The sequence below is a fragment of the Empidonax traillii genome, unplaced genomic scaffold (assembly GCF_003031625.1).
Source record: "Empidonax traillii isolate 1590-97213 ecotype Southwest subspecies unplaced genomic scaffold, ASM303162v1 scaffold642:size393756, whole genome shotgun sequence".
Lineage (NCBI taxonomy): Eukaryota > Metazoa > Chordata > Aves > Passeriformes > Tyrannidae > Empidonax > Empidonax traillii.
Genome location: NW_020955835.1, coordinates 189,324 through 213,583, shown reverse-complemented (window position 1 = coordinate 213,583; position 24,260 = coordinate 189,324). Strand labels below are relative to the sequence as shown.

The window sequence follows — 24,260 nt, the reverse complement described above, 5'->3', positions numbered from 1 at the left end:
AAGAAACTGTTTAATTGGTTCATACTTAGGTGGCATTTGCTTTTTCATGGTTCTATCCCACTAGTAACTAATAGCCCTGCAGTCTGTTAATATGCATGCCTAGATCTATCTCCTGTGTTATTTACAACTGATATTCTCCTTTACAGCAGATTTTTTAATTAATCCTTGAGTGCATGTCTCCACTGCCAACATTATGCACTTGAAAGTGATTTTAGGGGTGAGTATTTTTAATGTGCCTTTTCCAAGGCTGACGGATAAATTGATGCCAAAGATAACAGAAAAATAGAAAGGAATAATGTAGGAAGACCAAAGGGAGGTGCTCAGCACCCTGACAGCACCAGGCATGATGTATTAAGGAGAAGTTTTCACAAGTGCTTCAGTGTATTATGATAGAACATAAAGGTTTGAGTGTGGTACATTGCACACAATACTTTAGGAAATTCTTTTTTGGCCTGGTATACTTACAGCTGCTTAAATATTCCATTTCAAAACAATTACGATTATTACATCAATACTTTTAGAGCGGTTCACAGTAAAAAAAAAGCTTTGCTACTGCCTGGTTGTAAAGGTTCCATTTAAGGGCCATACATTTTGGAGTGAAGACTATATAACTCTTACATTTTAAAAGACAACATTTTCATAGGCATGCTGATGATTTTGGACTGCAAGGTCAACTAGCTAGGAATTTGGAAACTTTGAATCCTTGGAAAAACAATTGAAATTTCCTCATTTTGATGTAGAATATGCAATTTATAAAATACCTTCAGCTGTACAAGTATAGATAGCAGAAGACTAGTGAATTTCCACACTGGGTATCTTTGCTCTTTAGTAGAAAGATGAACTAGATTTTTGAAGGATTTTTTTTAGAGGGAGAAAAATTATTTAAAAATCATGTGATAGTTTTTTTTGGTTTTTTGTGTTTTGGTTTTTTTTTTAAATTTTGCATAAGAGTGCTGGAATGAGAAAATTTATTCATAAGAGTTATCTGCAAGGGCACGGAGCTGTAGAGAACTCTTGAAAAACTTTTTTTTTTTGTCAGTTTTAAATTTGATGGGAATCTGCTTATTGGGAAGGGAATCTGCATCTGCTCAGGATTATTTTATTAAGTTATTAAAAGGTAGTTTTACTTAATGTGCCCTCCTTGACTACTGCTGCATAACACCTTCTTTGATGTTGAAATCGTAAAGTGAGCATATTAGTTTTTTGGTGCAGTAATGTTTAATATGTTGTATGTTGTTTGGGACATCCCTGCGGTGCTGATAGCTGTGCATGAATGACTGGTATACTAAGCTGGGGAGCTTTGAACGCCTTTCAGTGGTCACATAATGACTTTCACCAAGGGAGGAAGAAGTCTTGCTATATTTTTGGTTTGTTAACCCGGGTTTGGAAGGTGTTGGTTTCATAAATTACAACGTTTGTCAGTAATTTTGTTGATGACGTACGTCAAGCTGTGTGGTGCAGTCAGCATGCTGCAGGGAAGGGATGCCATGCAGAGGGACCTTGACAGGCCTGGAAAACAGAAGGCTTTGGGATGAACTAACTACAGCCTTCCAGTACCTGACGGGAACCTACAAGAAAGATGGGAGACAGACTATTTATAAGTGCAGGTAGTGAAAGGACAAGGGGGAATTACTTTAAACTGAAAGAAAGTAGGCTTAGATTAGGTATTAGGAAGAAATTCTTTCCTGTGAGGGTAACAAGGCACTGGAACAGGTTGCCCAGAGAAGCTGTGGATGCCCCATCCCTGTAAGCATTCAAGGCAAGGTTGAATGAGTCTTTGAGCAATTTGATCTACTGAAAGGTGTCTCTGCCCATGGCAGGGGGGTTGAACAAGACGATCTTCAAGGTTCCTTCCAAACCAAACCATTGTATGATTCTGTGATGTGATTAAGTAAATCTATCATAGGAAAATAGTGGCTTCAAAAAGTAAATTAACTGATATGTCTGTCAGAAGAGTTTATTTTTCTTTCCTCACAACTCACTATGTTTTCAGAAATATTTGAGACGTGTCCAGACATCAGAAACTTGCAGGCATTCGCTGCAGCAGGCTGCAACCAAAGGATCATTCTGACTTGACAAAATAAGTTTTAAAGCAGTTCTTTTCCTTAATATGCCTCTTTCTGTTTTACTAGTTGTAGTTAGTATTTGTCAAACTAGGACGAAGGTTTGTCATTAGTTTTTTTTCTTTGGACAGTGATACGCTTACTGTGTTGATAAGGGAAAGGGATTTGAAAAGTGCCTGACAAAGAGAAACGTCACAGCAAGTAAAACATGTAATATATGGTAATATTATCCTACTGGTTTTAATCTGATAAAGGTGTTAGGCTAATTAAGAAAGAATTAAACTACACATGACAGATACTGGTCACATTGCTTGATGTACTGCTGGAGGATACACAGAACCATAGAGGTGATGAAAGCATTGCAAGAACATACACAGAAGAGAAATAAAATACAATTGCTGCATGCAAGTATAGTGGGTTTTGCAAGTAAACATGGTATACTTGTTTGACAGGATGTTTTTTGACAAGTATAATTTTCTCAATACAGATTCTATATAGAAAAATATTTGTTAAGAGACTCAAAATAGCTTGGGTTTTGGAGAGATAGTGAAAAGCAAGGAATAACCCTTCAGAGGTTACTTACTGGGAAACGTTTGTATTATTCTCTTAATATTAAATAATAGTTTTTCCTCTTCTGCAGTACCTTCAGGTGCCATTTAAAATTAAAATCAATTATATTTCTCCAAGCTCGGAAAATTTATGTTTCTCTGAGAAGCTGACCTCATCAACAAGTTCATACAAAACACTGTTTGGCACATATATGGAGAAGCACCCAGAAAATGTTATCTATGTAAAATGGAGGGGGTTTTCCTCAGTTATTTTCTCTCTTTTTCCTGTATTGGCTTTGTTTCCATTAGATTTCTTGGACCTCTGATTCAGAGCAAAATAGGTCTGCTGTTTCCTGAAAGAAGATTTATTAGTGTGGAGACGGTACGGTAAGATCAGTGAGATAATCTGTTTTAAGAGAAGAGGGTTAAGGGGGATATACAACAGAAGGATATGATAATTTTCAACTTCACATTCTAAGGAGCGCCACACTGATTCCAGACCAAAAGTGGAAAAAGACCCACTCTGGGAATGAGGGGCTGTGCATCACCACGGATGCTGCTGTGCCATACCGGCTAATGCAGGCACGTGGAAGTTGTTGGGACAGACAGACCCTTGTGCCTTGCTCCTGCACTGACTTCTGCTTCCCCTTCAGTCTGCGATGGGAGTGGTTTAAAATCATACAGAGTACAATATAAGACTTTTGGCAACTTGTTCCTTCTTCAAACCAGTTTAATATTAGAGCAATACAGAGCAACTCTACAGCTGGGGAGGATTTTTCCATCTTTCACGTAACTCCTTAAAATCAGGTGTTTCAGGGCATGTCTTATGTAGCTTACTAGAGTGTTGTATGCAATTAGTTGTTGTGGTTTAGGAGAAGGCAGTATGTGTGTTGTACACAACACTTGTAAGTGACTATTGAAGTGATACTGCGAGTCATAAATTTGCTCTCAATTTCATTACCCACACATTTCCCACTCCTTCACACACAGAACTATAATAAGCAGGGCTGGTATAGGAGGCTCTTTGGGATTTTAGCAGAGCAAGTAGTCCCCAGTGGAGCTGGGAAGTGAAAGGAAACTGTTCCAGCTGGGAGCCAAATAGCAGTAATGCAGGACCTGTGGGGAGATGCTGCAGCTCGTGAAGGTTTATAATACCATAGGTTACTGTGATTATTAAAGAAACAGGAAACAAATAATAGATTCCCCCCTTACAAGCACTTTGTATACAAGACGTGCAAAATGGTGGAGTTGAAAGGGAGATAAGGCTGTTCTCGACCTGCACTCTCAAGCTGGATGTGGGTTACTCCCTTTCAGGTGTGTGGTCTAAGCTTCAGGTGATGGGAGTGGTTCCATGTTTTTTGAAGTTTTATTTTTTCTTCTTTTTTTTTTCATCTTCCTCCTGGCATATCTCTCTGCTTTCCCATGAGTGGTGTCACTAGCAAGAAAATAACCAGATGTCTCAGCAGGGCTGTTTCCATTTTGCTACCACAGTATATACTTACCCTCGGTCACCATGCTTGCTTTCTGCGTGTTTTCCTTTCTGTCTGAGCCTCAGCTGAATAGTCTGTTCATTTTAAAAACACCATCAAAAACGAGAGAGAAGAAAAAACTTACCCTTACAAATCCCTTGCAAGTTCACCTCCAAATTTGAAGCTCCTCTTTCTTTTTTTCCAGTTCTCTGACTTTATTTTAAACTTTGTTGAGCCTTTGCAGGCTTTGTGTCACTTGCAGAGTCCTGGAATGTGGATTACTATAAATTAAGAATAGACTCTTATAGGCTTTGAGAGCAACTATCCAGGTTGAAAGTCCTTTTAACAAACTTATTTAGTTTAACGATAAAAAAAAAAAAAAAAAATCTTTCAAACCACTCTGCCTGTGATAGCAACACAAAAAACCCCCAGGTATCCTGACAAAATGAAAGTAGCAAATCCACTTAGTACTGAAAAGCATAAAATGTTTAACAAAAATGGTATTTTTAAAGTAATATGTATGAGTGCTATACACATGAATATTGAATATATATTCCCTTAAAATAATCTAGTAAGGGAATAAAATATCCATTTGCATTTTTCTTTTGCACATAGGTTTATTAAGATAATATATGTATCTTTTTATGTGCTGAGCCATTGCTTTGTCTCTGTCTCAGCCTGTCCGAGGTGTATGAATATTGACTGATGTACAAGCCACGGTGTATTATTGCTTACTTGAAGCATGACCTTGTTTTTTCTCTTAATTATATTTTTCCTTTGTAGGAAAGCAAGTTTACTCATTCTGAATCGTGCCAAACCGCATAATTTGGAAAGGAATATTGTGGCTCTACTTGGAAAGTACTAATTGGGCTCCAGCCATCACTGGGAAAGCTGTATAGTCTTTTATTATTTTAACTGGCCAAATGCCCTTTGTTACCACATTAACAGTCTCCCTATGGTGCCTGTAACTTTGATATTATTTTCACTTTCATGCTAAATTTGACCAGATGAAAGACACAAACCCTCCAATTTTGAAAGAAAAAAAAATAACGTGTTTTGTTAATCCTGTATTTCAGAGGGAAAGTCTGTGAAAATGATAACCTTTGTCCGCTGGCCAAAGTTTTTGTTCAGGAAACCCATCCTGCCAGCTGTTCCCATTGGCAAGGGGAAAGATAATATTTTGGTATCTTTAATTTCTCTATTTTAGAGCGCAAGTTCTGCTTGGGCCATTGTTTAAATCACGCACGTTAACATCGGTCTGGCAAACAATAATGCACTTTATAAAAAGACCTCAGTTTGAGCGCTATCACTGCAATGTTGCAATAAAGCTGGTCTAGACTATTACATACAGCTGAGGTCACTTACTGCCTGTGGACTATTGCAGGTGCTCTGGACTGTGCTGCTGAAGAAGTGCTTTCAAAGTCCTAAAGAAGACGCTGAAGCAGATATATGGGTGCATTTTAAGGCGATGTCACCAGGAGCTAAAGATGCATAATACCTCAAAAAACTGGGCTCTCACGCACGTGCCTTCGGTCCTCATCTCACAAGGCAGACTCGACAAGGATCAGCTTGGTAACTTGGGTCCAGCCCCTAGCAAATGAGGAGAGACAGCCAGACAGGAATGCTGGCATTTCCAAGAGACAAAACGTGGTCACCTAAAGCATTGCTAGGTTTAGACAGATACACTTCCTGCCCTGAGGATACCTGAATGAGCTCATGCACAGGGAGTGTTCTCTCTCCAGATTCATCTTTGATTGCAGGTCTTCCTTTCTGCTGAAGCAGAAAGGGTGTTCTCATCATGTTTAAGAAGATCTTTCTTAGTTTACAGGTAACCTGAAGCCTGAGTGGTTGCAGGCATATTGGATCTCACACCTTGGCAGAGGATTATTTCTGCTTAGGTTCTGAGACAGCTCAGCTCTAAAGACGTACGAGGGGGGGGGAAAGAATCCTGATCCTGCAACAATTCATTTGGATCCCTTGAAGGTTTCAAGGATTTCTTAAAGTCCTCAATGAGCATGACAAGCAAATTGATTGGGATAAAACTAGGTCTGAAGTCTTTGCCTGTCTAGACATAAAGCCTCTTTCACTAAAATGGAGCATGAGGGAAGACAAGAGACTCTCTTAAAACAAGAATTTCATTCATTTGAGCATTACTGTAATTATACTACTGTCTTAAATGCTATGAGATTGATGGTGCTTGTGACCTTCCCAGAATGTTTCAGAAGGGGGACAGTACAATCTTGCACTGTCTGAAAAAGAACTGAGCCCTCCCATCTATGAAAGCTGTCTTAGGCAATTCAGTGAACACTGTGATGGCTCCTTTATAGCCTTCTGCTTGTATTTGAGAGTGTAGGGCGCATTCCAAGGAAAATAAGGATAGTTCCTCTGTCTTGCTTGCTTACTTATTGCTATTGTAACAGCTTGATGTAAAAGCTGATAACAAAATAGATGGTGCATTTTGTTAGAAAGGCCTAGCCCAACAACCACACTAACGATAATGTAATTACACCAGGGATGCAAGTTTTCATGTAAATACGTTTCCCCTGGCATCTGCAATATGTGAATTTAGAAAAAAAAAAAAAAAAAAAAGTACTTTTTCGAGTTTTAATTTCCTCCAGAAGCACATAATCATTCAGTGCCTTTTCCTCTCCTTCAGGTTAGCTCTCATCACCACAGATACAACTACAAGTACTTATCTGACGTTTTCTTGACTGCTGAACTGCCAGAGCCTTTCAGGGCACATTTCAGGTAAGGTAAATCCATCAGTCAAGTTCAAAAGCACTAGGGAAAAATGTTTTAAAGTGGCAAATATACTTTGGTACCACTCTCACACATTACTTCCCCAAATGTGGCTAGCATGCCTCATGCAACAGCCTGCCTGGTCCCCATATGCCTCTGTGTTATTATTAATGTGTACTGCAGTTTCACAAAGGTGTTCTGGATGGAACTTGTTCCAGAGAGCTTGATCAGAGGGAAACTGTAAACCTCAGCCTCTCTGGAAGACCAGAATTCCTATGCTCCTGTTCCAAAACACTGCAGAGGCTGGCCCAGCACTCCATGGAACATCATCCTGTGCAGCACCAACAGGGCAGCTACCGGGGCATCACCAGGCCATGTGCCAGGCTCTGCCTTGCAGGTTAAGTTACTGACACTTGCCAGCTGCTCTTTGTGAGGGAGAACTTAAACACTTTCCTTTTACCTTAGAAAAGTTTTGTAAATCATGCAATTATACCAATAAATAAAGGTAGTGCATCGAGAGAAAAAGCACCATCTTCCATTTTTAAACTTCGTTCAGAACAACTTCAAAAACATAAAGTGTCACGTCATCTCGAAAGGAAAAATAATTGGGGAAAAAAACCCACCCACAGCCTTAGTATTTGAAGTAGGCCATGAAAGCCATCTGACCTGTCATTTGAGTCCTTCAGCATCAAAGAGCTGCGTTAACAATAACTGTAATGAAATTAGACTTATTATGCATGCATGAGCAATAAAAAAAAAAAAACAAACAAGAAATCTACTATGGTAGTAATCAAGGTTAAGAAAAAGAAAGCCTCCCTTTCCTGCAGCCCTTTATTCAAAGGGGGTTTCGTAGGATCTACACAACACAGCAATGGAGTGAGGCCGTGAAGCTGTTGGACCTGCAGCTTTTGTTTTCATGGATAGTTTTCAGTACAAGAATCAGTCCCCTCTGTCTTGGGGCTGAAGAAACCCATAGCCTCTCAGAATCTGAGGTGGGAAAGGAGGAGTTTCTTCTGGTACCAGCACCTGTGAATGAGCATTGTAAAGCCTGGCTGTCAACCTCCTCTTTAGGGAAATGTTGGTAGATTTATCCACAGTTAAACCCAAATGTTTTTGAAAGCGATGGTCTTCATAAAATTATCTCAGCCATCAGCAAAGACAGGATTGAGCTGTTGTCCAGTGAGTTTCCATTTCACTTACCTGCAGAGGTTCTTCCACCTGACAAACTGCTCCAGAGACAGGATGCTCTCATGAGATCCAACATTTGCTTCAGTGTACCCAGACCTCAGGCCCATGACAATTTTGCAGTCCCCCTAAGAAATTAATCTTTAAATTGTCATTCTCAGTTTATCCTAGAATTTGCAACTTCTGTATGAATTTCTTGGCCATATTCAGTAATCTTGTTAATCTCAACTCCTCTATTTCTGTCTCTTATAACTTCTGCTAGCAAAAATTCTCACAGTGCTTTTTTTCCAACAAGGACAGAAACCTTCTGTTCCCTTTTTCCCATGCACTGAAGAAAATATCCCTGACTGTACATGCTTCTTCTACATTTCTTCACAGTGAAATCCCTGAGACTTAAATAACTCACTTCCAGTTGTTCACCTAAGCTTTTTTTCACTATAATTTCTAGGAGGGGCATCAAAGAATTTAAACTTCATAAGAAATGCTTGGCTTTGAAATAAAATTCCTTTTTTTTTTTTCATTTCCAGTGACTGAAGCAGAATTGTATTCATTTAGCAGACATCATAACTTGAAGTTAAACTGGTAATTTTTTTCAGGAGAGACATCCAGAGAGAATTTTCCTGTTGTAATACAGTTCACTAATGAACCGTAGTTAACATATTAGTTGCTTTCAGTGTGACCTTGAGAAAAATACAAAAGGTAATTCATGATTGTATGAAAGAGATACGTAAACATGCAAACGTTTTCTGTTGTTATAGGTTCTAAGGAATTAGTTCTGTAAGCAGTTATCTATAGTACATCTAAATTAAACAGCCCTGTTAGAAGGAAAACATTTTGTATTCATTTAGTCATTAAACTAGAATCAAGAACAGTTGCTAAAATAATGGATCCCTATTATTCGTTACTATTATGCTCGACTTTTAGGAATAGACACCTGTTAAGAATTGTACCAGAACTGTAGCTGCTAATGAATAATTAAATGCTAGGGAGCAGATGCAAAGGGCAAATAGAACAACAATACCTGATTTTTTTTTTTTTTCTGGGGACACTTGTGTGGCTTTTCTTCCTTCTCTTCTACTGAGTTTTGCTCTTGGATCTCTGCAGTATAAGGGACTGAACTAGGATTGGATTTGGAATTTTTCCCATCTAATGGAAAGATCTCTTTCTTAAACTGTGACAAAAAAATTCAGAAACTTGACAAATTTTATGAACTAAGAGTAATAATAATAATAATATGAAAATATCAATAGCAGTATTTTATCTAGGTGATTTTTAAAACATTTCAACTGTGGTTGTATCTTATAACTAAAAGCCATTTTACAGAAAGCCAAAGTCTTCAATTTGAAATGTTAAAATCCTGTTTCATAAAGCCTAATTTTTCAGGGCCTTGAAATCTGATTTGACCTATTTCTGACAGAGTTTTGGCTTAGACAACTAGCAGCATTTTTGTATGAAACTCATTTTGTCAGAAAGCTCTGAGCTAACTTTGCTGTCCATGATAGTCTGTACAAATATCACAGGAAACTTCTGGTATACACAATGGCTTAATCAGCTGGAACTGGAATAACATGCAGACACGTATCTAACTGATCCCCAGCTGACTAGGAAATCTGTGTCCCATATGCTGTTTAAAAAGGGAGGTCTTAAAATTTAATTAGGCAGGAGAAAGAAACCGAGCTTGTTTGGTTTGGGTTCTTTTAAATCATCACTCAGCTTTTTTTCTTTCACTTTGTACACCTATTTAAATCCCATATATTCACCCCATCCACAAATTGCTCCTGCTTACAAGGTTTATCATGAACTACTTAAATTCACTGACAATTTTGTTTTATTGGCAACCCAAGAATTGAGGTCACAGAGAACTCTCAACTTGAGAACCCAGGAGATGAGTAAATCCATTATGGACACACATGCTCTCTTGCATGGGAGATTCGCATGCAGTCTTTTATACCATAAATGAATATAAATATAATATGAATATAAATGAATACTCCACCAGATCAGTGTTTTTTCAGTCATATCTGTCTGCACAATGCTAGTTTGCTTTTTCTTCCCAGTGGTAGGGCACAGCTTTAGGTAGCAAATTGAAGCTCCCTGGCTCTTTAGAGGTAAATTTCTGCAGACCCCTTACAAAAAGCTCACAGAGCTCCAGGATCAGTGGTGAAAGCAACACCAGGATGAGTGCTACAAACTTGTTCCCACACAGAAATTCTTTACAGTGCACAGAGGCTGTGAAGTACCTCTACACTGCTTTCAAAAAAAAAAAAAAATCTGTTTCTAGTTCAACTATTTTCTGATTACAAACACAGACCTATGTTTCTGAGTGACTTGTCCAAGAGACAATGGGAAATCTATAGATTATTATTAGAAAGCCGATTGATTATCTGGTGCCATAGTCCTGTGTTTTCTGGTTCCAATTACAGGAATTTTTCCCAACCACTTTGAGAAAATTTTCCTCCTGCTCAGTTAAGAATTGTGCTGATGGTACAAAATGGAAATGTTGCTACATTTTTTTGGGCATAACGAAGCGCTCATGGCGCTAGCAGAGACTTTGACTTGATACATAAGCCTTATTAAGACTTAGTTGCCTTTTAGGGTGGTAGGAAAGCAAGGATAGAGCCTGACCTCCTCTGCCAGAGCAGCTTTATCAAGCCTTACAGTGGCAGTTCAGGGGATTACCAACCAAAGCTGTCTGCCTTCAGCAGGGCGAGATGCCAGCCCTCAGCTGCTCCCGTTGCTCTCCTGACTGCAGAACGTGTACAGGCACAGTTGGGTCTCCTTATGACATCTGCACATAAAAAACAAGGAGAAAATTCAGTGCTTGGAAAAGACCATCTCCCTGACTGTGGCACAGTTAGCTGTCCTCTAGGAAATCTAGCCCCAGTTATCCCTGCATTGAACCGGGTGTGAGAGTCAGTTCAGGTTAAAAATAATCAGATCTTTTTTGGGGGTGTGGCAGGGCAGGGTTTGGAGCCAGGTTGTTGCCAGGCCCCATAAACAATTTTACAAGAACAAATAAAGGAGGGCATGGGCTGGGAATGAGCAGCTGGGGGCTGTTAAGATATCATTGTCAGTGAATGGCACTGCTTTCCTGAATTTTCACTGTAACAGAGCTTGAGCATTCAGATGATTAGCCATGACATCTGAGATATGGGAACAGTACCAAGCAGATGGGACAATACCTGCTCAGAGTATTCTAGTTTGAGTCACTGAAAAGGACATCTGTCTCTGCTCTCAAGCCAGGTGCCTCAGTGACTCCACCACAGCTGGGCAGCGTCTTCTGTCTGTTTATGAACAAGTATTTCTCAGAAGCTTGTAGTCTGAGTGGTATTTTGAATGAATTTTCACAAGGCAGTCAAAAACCTGTTAGGTGTACCAAATATCGAGTCCTTGCTGCAGCACACTGAGAGGTACTATAGCTCCCCAAACAGTTGAAAAAAACTTTTCTAATATGCCAAACCCAGCAACTTTCTCCCCTAACCTTGTTCAACAAAATAATTGTATCTGATACTTTTCATTCTCTGGCACACAACAGTTTTTGAGACCTCAGTCTCCAGAATGAAAGTTTAGCACAGCAAGTGGCATCTGAAAGTTGAATTCCTGCAGGCAACTGCTGGACACCTGTGGCTACACTATCCTTAAGTCTAAAAAGTTACCCTGACTCTTCCCTTGTATCAAACTCCAGACTGTCATATTTTTCTCAGTAACACTTGGACCAGCATACAACACTAAACATGCAGAAAGCATATAGAAATTACTAATATGAAAGGACTCAATAAAAGGCATTAAAAATAAAAGAGAAATAAATCATTGCTTGAGAATTAATTTTTTATTTGCTTGTCATTAGACATCTGTTCATAGGCACTGCAAATGTTCCACTTTGTGTCTGGGTTTAATAGTATCAGCTTTGCAGGGATGCCTTCTCTTCTTCCTTATTGTTTTCACTTGGTTTCTAGGGCGAACAAAACATTTTTTTTTTTTTTGGTAGCCCTTTAATAAATTAAAGCTGTTATAGAGTTAGAAGTAAATAACTGCACATTATGGAAATTTCTATCCAGCAAGCCTCAGAAAGTATCAAAGGTCACTGTATGCACAGTATCAAACTCTTTCTTGCTCCCTTCAGATCTCCACCCCCACTCCCACTCCCCACCCCCACCCCTGGTAATCCCCTGTGGCGACTGAGTAGAATTCAGGGCAAAAGTTGACCTGAAAAAATGTGGCACTAACCCTCCTCTTCCTCCCCTTTCCATGTCATCTGCTAACATTTCCACATAACAAACAGTGTACTGAATCCGAACTGTTTCTTTTGCTGCGTGGTGGCAGCTGGGGTGGGAAGGAAGGCCCGTAGGTGAATGAATAGCAATAAATATAGACAGTAGACTAAATTAGGGGAAGTTCCACTGCTTTCCAGTGTTCTGGATCTTTTCATGCTTCCATTATGTGGATACAGCTTCTCTTAAACTGGTGTTTGAATGTCTCGATTATCTAGCAAAGCAGCAAAGTCAACATTGTAACAGAGATCTCAAGCAAGCCAGTTTGGGCAAAACATTCAGACTGCTGAAAATGCATAAGTCATTTATGGTTACATTCCATTTCTATCATATTATAGTATCCTGGAACTAGGAAGGGGGGAGAAAAAGAAGATGAGAGTATGTATTGTCAAAAGGAATGTCATAAATCATCCAAAATGAAAACCTAGTGAAGATTTGGAAGGAATGTTTCTTGTGGACTAGAGATATAATCAGTGTCCAGATCATTGACAACTGAAGCTGAATTCTATGAAGGAATTGCTGGCATAACATTTTAATTTCTCTTTGCTATTCAAAGGGACCACTTACTTACATTTGAATTATCTTTTTTGCTGTATTACAGAAAGGATAATTCATTAATTAAAGCTTCATCTTGGTGTATTGAGTTCTGCAAATAATGTCACGTCAGAGGAAATTCTAGAGGCTGAAATTTTGCTCCTATCCCTTCCCTAGAAGATTGCTGACAGCATCTTGTCTATACAGAAACACAGAAGGCTAAGATGGGAAGGCAGTTCTGGAGATCCTCAGGTCCAATCCCCTGCTCAAAGAGTCCACAAGGTAGCTTGTGCTTTGAACTATCTCCAAAGACATAGACTCACCTCCTCTCTGGGCAACCTGATCCAGTGTTTGATTAACTTCATGGGACACAAGTTTCTTCTTCTGTTTACTGGAATTGCCTTTGTTTCAGTTTGTGCCCGTTGCCTCATCCGTTCCCTGGATACCAGTGAGAGAGACTAGTTCTATCTTCTTTGCTCCCTCCTGTTGTGTGTTTATACACATGGATAAGATTCCCGCTAAGCTATCTCTTCTCAAGGATAACACTTTGATAAATATTAGCAAAACATTAATAAAATATGTAAATATATATGTTTACTTATTTTGGAAGCACTTCAGACATATCTTTGCTGATTTATCCACAGTTTTCACACTGAATACAGCTCCCAAGATATCTTTTAGGCAAGTGCCATTGTTCTTAGGATTTTTTAGGAACTGCAGCAGGAGATTTTACTTCAGCAATGTTGTATTCTTTCAAACTGTACCTAGGTAAGTAATTTGGTAAGATATACTTCTCTTCAGTGTTCAATTAGAGTAGACACACATTTCAACCATTTTTATCTCACTCTTGGGGTTTTTCTACAGTTCATTAATTCTAAGAGCAAAAAACAACAAGAAGTGAGCTCAGTCCTTGAGCAAGTCTACAGCTGCACTACACCTGAAGGAACTGAACCACATGGAAGCCTTTTAATACAATTTGATTTATGGAAGTTGGATTCACATCCCAAATTCACTTGATTTGCGTTCACTTTCTTGGCTGACTATTTAGCATTGCCTGGAAACAAAGGTTCCATGTTTGGTGCTTCAGTTCTCCATGCTCAAGACTTAAAGAGAAGGAAAGGACATGTCATACTGGCAAACCAACTTAGAAGGTGTTGGTTCACTTGAAAAAAAAATCAAAAGTGTAAAAAGCTTGTCACTCTATCCCCTCTTCAGATTTCCTAAAATGTATTTTTCTATTGCAGTCATATTTACCTGTAGTGCAAGATAAGTCTTTTTCTGTTATGAAAATGCACAGACATCTGATATTTTCATGTAACATCGAATCTTTCAAAGTTGATACCCCTTGCTGATAAAAAAGTTTCCAACAGACAGTATGACGTTTATAACACCAGCAGTGTATATCTCATCTGGGCATAGAAAACCACACAGTAGCTCCCCACACAGGTTTCAGTTCCATGTTCCCCTCCAGGTGACTTAACCACTGGGTAACAAGCCAGCTCCCTCCTTCCTACTGGTAGAGCTGTCCCACCTTTATCCTTGCATCACCTTTGGCACTCACCACTGAGAGACATTTCTGCATGGTTGCCTGTCAAAAAAACCACAAAGTCTCTCTCTGCTGGGTCAGATTCCTGGTGCCTTAGCACACTGAAACACTTCAGTGACCAGGGTCAGTCAGCACCCAGCCAAACCACACCGTTGAGACCTGACTGTCTTTTCATACTGGGTGACACTCCTGGAATTTTCCAAGGGTATTGAGAAAGTGAGCAGGAAGGGTCCTCCTTTAAAAATGGGTCCCCAAGGCCCAGAGAGCTGGTTGAAACAAGCGGACAGCATGCTAACAAATGAGCTAATTGTAAGCATCAGTCAGTTTACAAACACTCCACGGTGTTATAGTAATTTCAAAGGATCAGTTTATTTGAAATACAGGCCACGGATAGATTTTTATGTAAGTGTTGGAGGCTCATTTCTGAAAGCAAATCATACTTGCAGAATATCCTAAATATATACTATTATGCATAATTCTCCTCTGCAATGCCCATGATGGATTAGTAAACAAAGGTGAGTTAACATACATCACATAAAAAGGAATAATAACCCCCACCCCCAGTCTTTAATGGGAGACACATTACAACCATTCAGCTAATTCCTGTGAGCTCAGTTTCTGGCCTTGGTGGAGCAGCTTTCTTTGGCCTTTGAAGTTTACCTTAAAATCCTTCAATTTGATTAAGAACTTAGAATTTTTCTTGAGGTAGAAACTGGAACCACAGGTCATCTCAACAAAATGCAATAAGGTTTTCCACCACTCCCAGTGAGTGTTTCACAGAATAGCAAATAAAGCACAAGCAGACTGTTACAATATCTTAAAAATATTCAATCATATTGTTTTGCATAAAATTTTACAGAAATTCTTAAGGTCTCAAGTAAGCATCTGAATTCCATTTAAATAAAATTAACCTTAAAAAACCAACCGTGTTCTTAGCCTAATAATTTTTCAGATATCTTGAAATTTAAGACCTCTCCCCGCTGAAAAATTCAAATACACTCATAGAAATGCAAAGTTTATTGTCCCCATTTAGGTTATGTATTAAAATGGAGAAGATACTTGACTCCTGGTGTGTAACTAAGGGAGAACCATTTGTGTGAATTGGTTCTTATTCTTCAGTGATCCATACAGCTGATATACTCCCAGTGATGAAAATGGAGTCAACACAATGCATGAGGCTCGGATTTGGATAATCCAGGGCCATTTAATATCACATCAGAGACCTTCAACATGCACTTACACAAACTCCACAGTCACATTCAATACTGTAATTTCAAACTTGCAGCACAGAATCTGCAAGAAAGCAAGAATATGTGTATCCTAGTTTTCTTGAACTCTTCTGACTCAAAACCTTTAGTTCTCAGCAAACACTTTCACTTGGCTCATTGTTTGTGAATTTATCTCTTTTAAGGTACTATACACCTGTTTTGTTCTTAAAGAAATATTTGCCAAGTCAGAACTGGAGTGATGGGTAACTACTCTAATAATGAGCAGATTAGGTAACAAAGCAATTTACTGAAATGACCACAGAGATTTTCGTGGAGGTTCCAATGTACTTTGGAAATGCCTCCTCTCCTGAAGGAACCTCTGGTGTACAGTCCAGTTTCCACCTCAATCATCTAAAGTTTCTTACTTCTAAACCAGACGCTGTATGCGACGGATAACGAAGGGAATAACATTTCTGAAAAGAGGCAAATTGCTATTTTAGTTGTGAAGATTGATCCTGCTTCTGAATATCTTAAGAGAGCAGTATAGCTCTACTTCTTACACAGCATTCCCTCCCCACCAGAGTTTTCTGTGCTGGAGGAAAATAAAGCAACATTCATTTTATGTTGAAGACAGAGATCTTGAAAAACAAAACAAAACAATACAAAACACACACACACACACACAGAAAAAAAAGCACAAAAGCAAAACAAAACCTAACAAAACCCCCAAAACAACTGATCTTGGTGACAATGTAATTTTCCTGGAAAAAAACCTGCTCGTGATTTCCGTAAGTATTTTGGATTCCTGAGAAAGAAGGAGGAAAGCTCTTGGGTTTCTTATGATTGTAGGTATCCCATAGCAGGAATGCTGAACGTCTAGCACTCTTCCCCAAACACTGGAGAGTATTCCCTGCCATTTCCTTGCAGGCATGATAAGGAGGAAGGAGTAGGATGACAGTCCCTTCTGATAGTAATGTTTGAGAAACACCCACGGAGGACAGGCAAATTTCCTGGGATGGGCTACAGAGGCACATGGCAGCACAATGCAGCAAACTGCAGACATGCAGGAAGAAAACTGAGTACAATGCAACTGAGTACAGTACAACTGAATGTCTCAGCCATCCCTGGCCTTCCTGGCACTCAACTCAGTGTGTGCATTGCAGCCCAATACACATTTATGTGTAAAGCAGTCTTTTGCATTAAAGGAATCCTTTAGGGATGGATTTGAACTTCTGTTCAGCCTCCTGCTGCCAATGTGCAGTGTGAGTGCCAGGCACAGAAAACATGGTCCACTTGTCTCCATTTTCTTCCTTCCTGAATCAGAAAGTGCATATAATGTGCTAGTAGTAGTTTAGAAGTGGTCAGATTAGTGAATGAATAAGCTTTTAATGTAATGAATAAGCTGTCATTCAAAGACTGATTTTATAAATATCCTTTTCCACTGATCAGTAAACCTAACTACTTTATACCAGAAATTACATCCAAGCTGAATTTACCACTTTGTCAGTTTACAGAGAAAACAGATAAATAGGGTGAAAGATGGCAGTATGAACAACAACAGTGGAAAAAACCCAACACTGAAACATAAACTCTGTGGTTCAAATGACTTTCTGTGTTGTTCTCTTGGGAGAACATTCAATGAACCTGGGCATAAGTGCCTTTTATTGTCAGCTAAATGTCTTAGGTTTCCCCTCCAGCATGTGGAAAGGAACGGAGTCCTCTGAGAGGCAGTGAGAGCAGAAGCTTGGGGTAGGTGCACTAAACACTGCCTGAAGGAACCTTCTCCTTCATACAGTGCTGAAAATTAGGACACTGTCTGGCTAAGTGAAGTACTTCATGCTGGGTGTTCCACATTCAAAGGATTCGTTAGCATTTTAAAAGGGAAGATAGCAGTGTTACCTGAGTATAATTATTACAGAATCCTGGAAATTCAAATTCTTGTTTTTACACATATTCATTCAAGCAAATGTGGAACCTGACCTAGAAATTTTATTCAGGTGAGTAATCTGCCTTTGACTTCAATGGTATTCCACTATATATGAACAAAGCAATCAAGCCAGGTTTTGCATTTGCAGTCACCTACATTTATCTTGAAGGGGGACTGTTGAGTTGTAAAAGTGTCCAAATCATGCCAATTTGTCCAGATGAGATATCAAATCTCCATTTTAATATTCAGCTTCAGCAATATGAAAAGCAACACTGCCAAATACTCCATGACCATTTTACTGCAATTGCTCATGTTTTGATTAGAAAATTCCCATTTCACATGGGTGTTGTCACCTGCTCCGTGCTAGATACATCATCTCCTCTGTGCAATTAATTAAAAAAACATTGAAAAATGAGTTTATGACCTGGAATGGAGTTTTGATAAGCTCCTCTGAAGACATACCTGAAACAGAGCCCAAGAGAATCCTGAACAGATACAAATGATTTATGCATGTATGATAGGATACACAGCCTCCAAACAAACTAAAGATCTGCCAAGAGCAGCAGTAGTTCAATATACAGTTTGAAATGAAGAATGTAAAAGAGACCATAACTGAGGAATGAGGCACTGAATCCTCCAGCAGGAGGAAGGGGAGATTTACAACCTCTGTGTTGGGCAAAAAGGAACACAGAATAAGAACAGTTAGGACAAAGAGACATGGAAAGCTGCTCATCCAATGGGATGAGGTTCAACAAGGCCAAGTGCCGGGTCCTGCACTTTGGCCACAACAACCCCTGCAGCGCTACAGACTGGGCACAGAGTGGCTGGAGAACAGCCAGGTGGAAAGGGATCTGGGAGTTTGGATTGACAGGAGGCTGAACATGAGCCAGCAGTGTGCCCAGGTGGCCAAGAAGGCCAATGGATCCTGGCCTGGATCAGGAACAGTGTGGCAGCAGGAGCAGGGCAGTGATCCTTTCCCTGTACTCAGCACTGGTGAGGCCACACCTGGAGTGCTGTGTCCAGTTCTGGGCCCCTCAGTTCAGGAGGGATAGTGAGGTGATGGATTCACCATCCCTGGAGGTTTTTAAGATGAGACTGGTTGTGGCATTTAGTGCCATGGTCTAGCAACCACAGTGGTGTTGGATCAAGGGTTGGACTTGATGATCTCGGAGGTCTCTTCCAACCCGGTTGATTCTATGATTCCATGACATCAACAGTGCTCTGCCATTTCCTAATTTAGGTAATTAATACTTGGTCTTCCGAGCCACAAGTCTAATTCACTTACCACATGAGCTACACCACTGTAACAAGAGTGACCATAACACATTCCCTATTTTGTCTCCTCTCCTGCACAGCCTGACTGTCCCACTGTCTCCCTTGTGCTTGGGTGAGCAGTACCCACTGTGCCCGGGTCGACACTGGGGCTCTCCTGTGGCTTGGGCTGGGGCTCCAAGCTGCAGCACAGCTGCCCCGACAAGGGGTGTCCCTGCATCTTGCTTGTTGTCAACACCTTCCCAGCACTAGCAGTGGTCCTCACCTGGCTTGGGGCGACTGGTTTGGGGTGACAGGCAGCACAGGCCAACCCCGCCCAGGGAGGCACTTCTCAGTGTAGTGTTGTCTCAGCCAAGTCGGTCATTAAACAGCAGCAAGCACGAGCCACTGCTAAAAGCTATCTGAGTGTTTTTTCACATGTGGGCAAGAAAAGAAAGAGGCTGTGGTATTGCTGTATCAACCAAGAGACCCGAAATATCCAGTATGGTGAACACCACTGAGAAAACATATTCCTTGCAGCAAATACATTGGGTTCCTCATACTGAAAAAGAAATATATTAAACAAACCAAAACAGTAGGTTAGGAGCTGGAAAACAAAACCAGCTAAACATAAATAAATCATGGACATCTTGTAATATAGTAAAATTCTTAGGCAGTGTCATCTGTTGCTTATTACAGTTTCATTTACATTGGAATTTTCTTTGTTTTCCTGCAACAGTTATGTTACTGTATTATTTTAAATCTAGTCAGTAATGTGAACAGAAGAGTCTATCTTTGCATTATTCTGACCAATATTACATTATATTGAGTAAGAAATGAGAATTAAATCAATTTTAATGCACTACTTTAATAAGATGACAACCACAGTTCTAGGTTGCAATTACAGAGATAATTACAATTTCATTGGTATTGCTTAATACTAAGAATACAAAATTTACTTTTGGATGAATAGTTCTTTATCTAAGATGAACCCAAGCTATTTTTCTTCTAACTTGTATCTTGGCTTGTTTTATTTCTTAACTTTGACTGTTTAATAAAGGCATAAAGAGTTTTACAGGTAAAGTATATTTAAACAGGTTGACTCTTTCAACATCAAATTCTTGTACAGTGATTTGAGAAAAAAAACAATAATTTTGAAACAGCTCTGGAGGCTGAGTATAAAGATTATTAAACATAAGTTTTATATATGCAGAAAAATTGCTTTTGCATGAATTCACTTTTAAAATGTTAATATATGCATAAGAAAATTGTGTTTCTTAATCTCTGAAGAAACACTTATCACTAGGAACCGCTTAATTCTTTTCCTGTGCTTGATTTATTAGCTTATGAAATTATGGTAATAGTTTGCATGTTAATGGTTTTGGGGCTCAAATGACCTGATTTTAATAATGAAGTAATTTATGCAGTAAATGTAATCAGCATCTATGAATCTCACTTAAAAGAACATATCAGTGATTACCTATGCTAAAAACAAATGATTGTCAGCATGATATATGCTATATGTTATGGCAGGGAACTGGGATGTGTTCAGCTCAGCACACCCTTTAGCCTGGCTGAGTCCTGCTTCAATGAGGACCACTAAAGCCAGCAACTGTGGCTCTAAAAACTGTTTACAAACCTTCCATTACAGACTGACTTCCTCACTTGGTCATCTTATAGGGAAAAGGACAAGGGTAGGAGATGGACACCACCAGAACAGAAGTACAACTTGGAAACAGTGGGCATTCCCCCATGAGTAAAAGAACTCCGTGGCACAGAGACCTCACACACCTGGACAAAGCGGGTAGGAGGAAAAAAAGGAAGAGTGTTTGGAGAAGAAGTTGTAAGTTTTAGGAATTACATGAAAAAAAATTACATTTTTATTATGGATTTGGCCTGCATGGCATATAAAAGATGCAAACCCCTCCAACATTTAGGAAGCTTATGTCAAACAGGACATAATCCATGATAAAGATTCTTTCCTAAAACACCTGTTTTTATAGACCTGCTCACTGTCAGGATGTATCTGAACCATGCCTCCATTCTCCTGTGTTGTTTACTGTGCTGTTCCCCAACATGAGAAGAAATACTAGAGTGGTCTCGGAAAAGTAAAACCAGCAATGCTTGCTTTGCAGTAATACAAGCTCGTGTTTTGATAACCTGCTGAACACTGAGATTCATTTTGGTCAAAAAGATTCAAAAATATATTACTAGCTGCCAAATACGATCTAACTGTTTAAACACAGAGAAAAAAGCTGAGGGGGGTCAGATTGGACACTGGCCAAAATGTATAAAGGCAATGGAAGAAACCCCATTGATTCAGCAGACCTGGATCACTCCCTCACCAATGAAATGCCTAAGGACCAGAAGTCCTCTCCACTTCCAAAGACCAAAAGTGAAAAACTATATATTGTAATAAATAAATAGTTTGCCTGCAGCACCTCAAGAATTATATGAAACTGACTTCAAACCCCAGTTCTGGAGCTGTTCATTTTTCAAAGCAAAAAAGTTTTCTACTCTGGAGTAGAAAATGCTAATAGCTAATGCTCTCTATTCCAGACTTCAGACCATTAGCTTAACGCAATTTATGTCATATCTTAAAGAGGAAAGCAAGCAGAAGGACCAGATACTTTGGCATTTTTTACATTTTGTCCCAGTCATAGACTGCATGTAAGCCTAAGGCAGGTATGGATCATGCAAAAATAACTCACCAGAAGCCCTTCAACCCCCATTCCTTCCCCCAGACCACAGAGGCTCACTGTGTATTTAAATGCTCACAGTGCAGAGCAGGGCCTCCCAGAACCTCACTAAGGGGGTCATGGGAGAGAAGGCAACCTAAAGCTCAGGCTAGTGCCTGCACATAGATTCAGAGGATGGCAAGCTGCCCCTCTGCATTAGCCCTGGATGGGGACTGAACACGGCAACAAGAAACTGATGAAAGCGTCCCTGTAGAGCCAGAGACAGGGCATATTCTTCAAGCTGCAAAGTCCCCTGCTCCTGAGGAGCCCAGGCTCAGCTGAACTCTGCTAGTCTAATCAGAGCAAACTTGATCAAAGCCTGTATGTTTGCTTTAGCAGCGGATGCCATCCAAGCTGTTACCATAGAGCTGTGACAGCTTAATGAGCTATCGCCCGTCAAGCAAGTCGCTGTTACCATGCACACGCTCCTGCCCTGCCCCCTGTCTCCAGAGAAATGATCTTGTGCAGGCTCAGGGAGAGTCTCATCGATGAACCCTGGCTGCACAGAGCCGCCTGCTCAGTCCATCTCACGGGCCCAGACATCCTTGTCTCGCCAAACAGGATTTCTGGAAGTGAAAATTCCCCTCCTCCATTTCCCTGTGTTGTGCCTGGAGGACATTCCCCTGACAAGAGGGACCTGCTGTCGGCGGCAGAGGCAGGGTCAGGAAGGCAGAAAATAAAAGGAGAAATTTCAAAGTTCAGACAGTTTTCTTGGCAGACCGTGACAGCTCAAAGGGGTGAGGATCTTTCTGATGTAAGGATCTTTCTGATGTTTACTTGGAAATCCAACGAGAATAGCTTACTGCTGACAAACTAGGCTCACAAACACAAGCCCAAGCCACAGAGCCCCAGCACTGGTTCGTGCTTCCCATGGGACACACACAAACTACCGGATAGCCAGCACCTGCTTTTCAAAAGCAAACAGGAAAATCCCGGCATGCTCTCTACCCTGCTTGTGGGAATCTCAGCCTCTGTGGCTGGGTCAGGACCTGGGGCCCTGTGGTTTCCCTGGCTGTGAGACGAAAGGGAGTGCTGCCATAAGGGCTGTCTGCTCCCAGACAAGGGCTGGGTGTTGGGAAGGCAGCACTGGCACTATTACAGGAAGCCCTGGCACTGCCTCGCCAGCAGCCTCCCCTGCCCAGCTTTGGCTCTTGCGCGCTCTGGCTGAGAGCTTTCAGCAAGGGGAGGTGAATGGAAGCTCACATTTGTTGGGGAAAGAGTGTGAAGTCTGGAGGGAAGAGGCAGGGGACTTGTAGTGCGTCCTCATCTGCTGTGGCTTGGGAAGGGAGGCACATGGAGGAGGCATGTAGCCATGGCTACTTAAGTGCAGCACGGAAGGATATGTGTGAGGTTTCATACTGACATTTAAGGTCCAAGCACTGAAACACGGTATTTACAAATGGACTAATTTGCTCTAAATTTGGACTAAAATTTAGTCAAACACTGCACCTCCAGAAATGATTTTGATAGAAGCCATTCTTGTATTTACTTATCTGTGTTAAAGCAGAACAGAAACATACCACAACACCCACAAAAAATTAGGTGATTTGAAGACATCAATTTGTTCATTAGCTGGCTTAAATAACAGCAGACTGTTAGCAAAGCTGTCTTTGTTTCATGCTAGTCTTGTTTCTTACATCATTTCTTGATTTAGTATCAGGCTTTAAATACTTCTGGGCAAGAATTTGTTTCCCTATATATGCATCTTATCCTTAATAAAAAATAGGCCTATGTTCCATATAATGCCTGCAGTTTCTAAAATGCAATCAGCAATAATATTTATTGCTTTTTTGTCTGCCCATCCAGAAAAAGAAAATTGTTGCCAGAATAACACTCAGAACAATAAGATGCAAATGTGCACCCTATTCTTCCAGCTTGCATGCTTCACTCAAGAATCATGTCAGTTTGTGTGGAAGTCAGTGGAAAACCTGACCAAAAGAGGACTTCTGACTTGTGTCCCAGGCATCTTTTTGCTGGGTTATCACAGTTAATGCCCTTTTGTTTGTCTCTCTTCACATGCTAGAAATGTAAGTAGACTACAACACGTAGGGGAATCCACACATTTTGTTAAAAACGTTGCTATGATTTCAAAAATAGGTGCGAAGAACAACATGTTGCAAGCTGAGAGGAGAACAAAAATATGGAATTCAAGGTATTAATGATTGTTAGAAATAAAAAAGAGAGAAAAAGCTCATCTTCTCATAACTGAAACCCCTGATCATGCTCAGGAATGGTTAACCATAGGGATAAAGGGTTCTACACCTCTCCTTCTTTCACTCCCCACTCCTGAATCTAACATCCCCTGCCTCCTTCAGGGTGCTTCACGGCTCTGTGACTTCTCTCCTCTGCCTGTGACCTGCCTCTCAGAGCGTCTTTCTCACTCCCCCCTCCCCAGCAGAGCAGCCCCAGGCCAGGGTGATCTCTCTCTTGGGATCTTTTGTCTCGTGGTCTCAGACAGCGTGGAGTGACAGGGAGCAGGAGTGACAGGGAGCAGGATCCCCACCCCAGAGCCTCCCTAATCAAGCAGTGCTCACACAGCTCACACGCCTGCCTGCAGGCTTCTCTCTTTAATGTGACATTGATCATCGTGACACAAAATGGTCACAGATATCACCTCCTAAAATTCAGGGATGTGACAGCTAGAGACAGAATCGCTAGTCTGTGGCCTGAAGACTATATGGATTATTCAGGTCAGGATAAATCAGGATGGATATTTGCCCTACTTCCATATTCTAGCTATTAATAACCAAAAGCACGCCAGATTGTGGCTCGTTCTGTGCG

At 40.4% G+C, this 24,260-nt stretch overlaps 1 long non-coding RNA gene across 1 annotated transcript; it reads left to right on the top strand.

The window, feature by feature from the left end:
* The first annotated feature begins 2,664 nt into the window (after nt 1–2,664).
* Nucleotides 2,665–5,424, top strand: LOC114065305. Its single transcript, XR_003572922.1, has 2 exons — nt 2,665–4,101; nt 4,864–5,424. It is a non-coding gene; the product is annotated as an uncharacterized LOC114065305 (long non-coding RNA).
* Nucleotides 5,425–24,260: the final 18,836 nt, after the last annotated feature.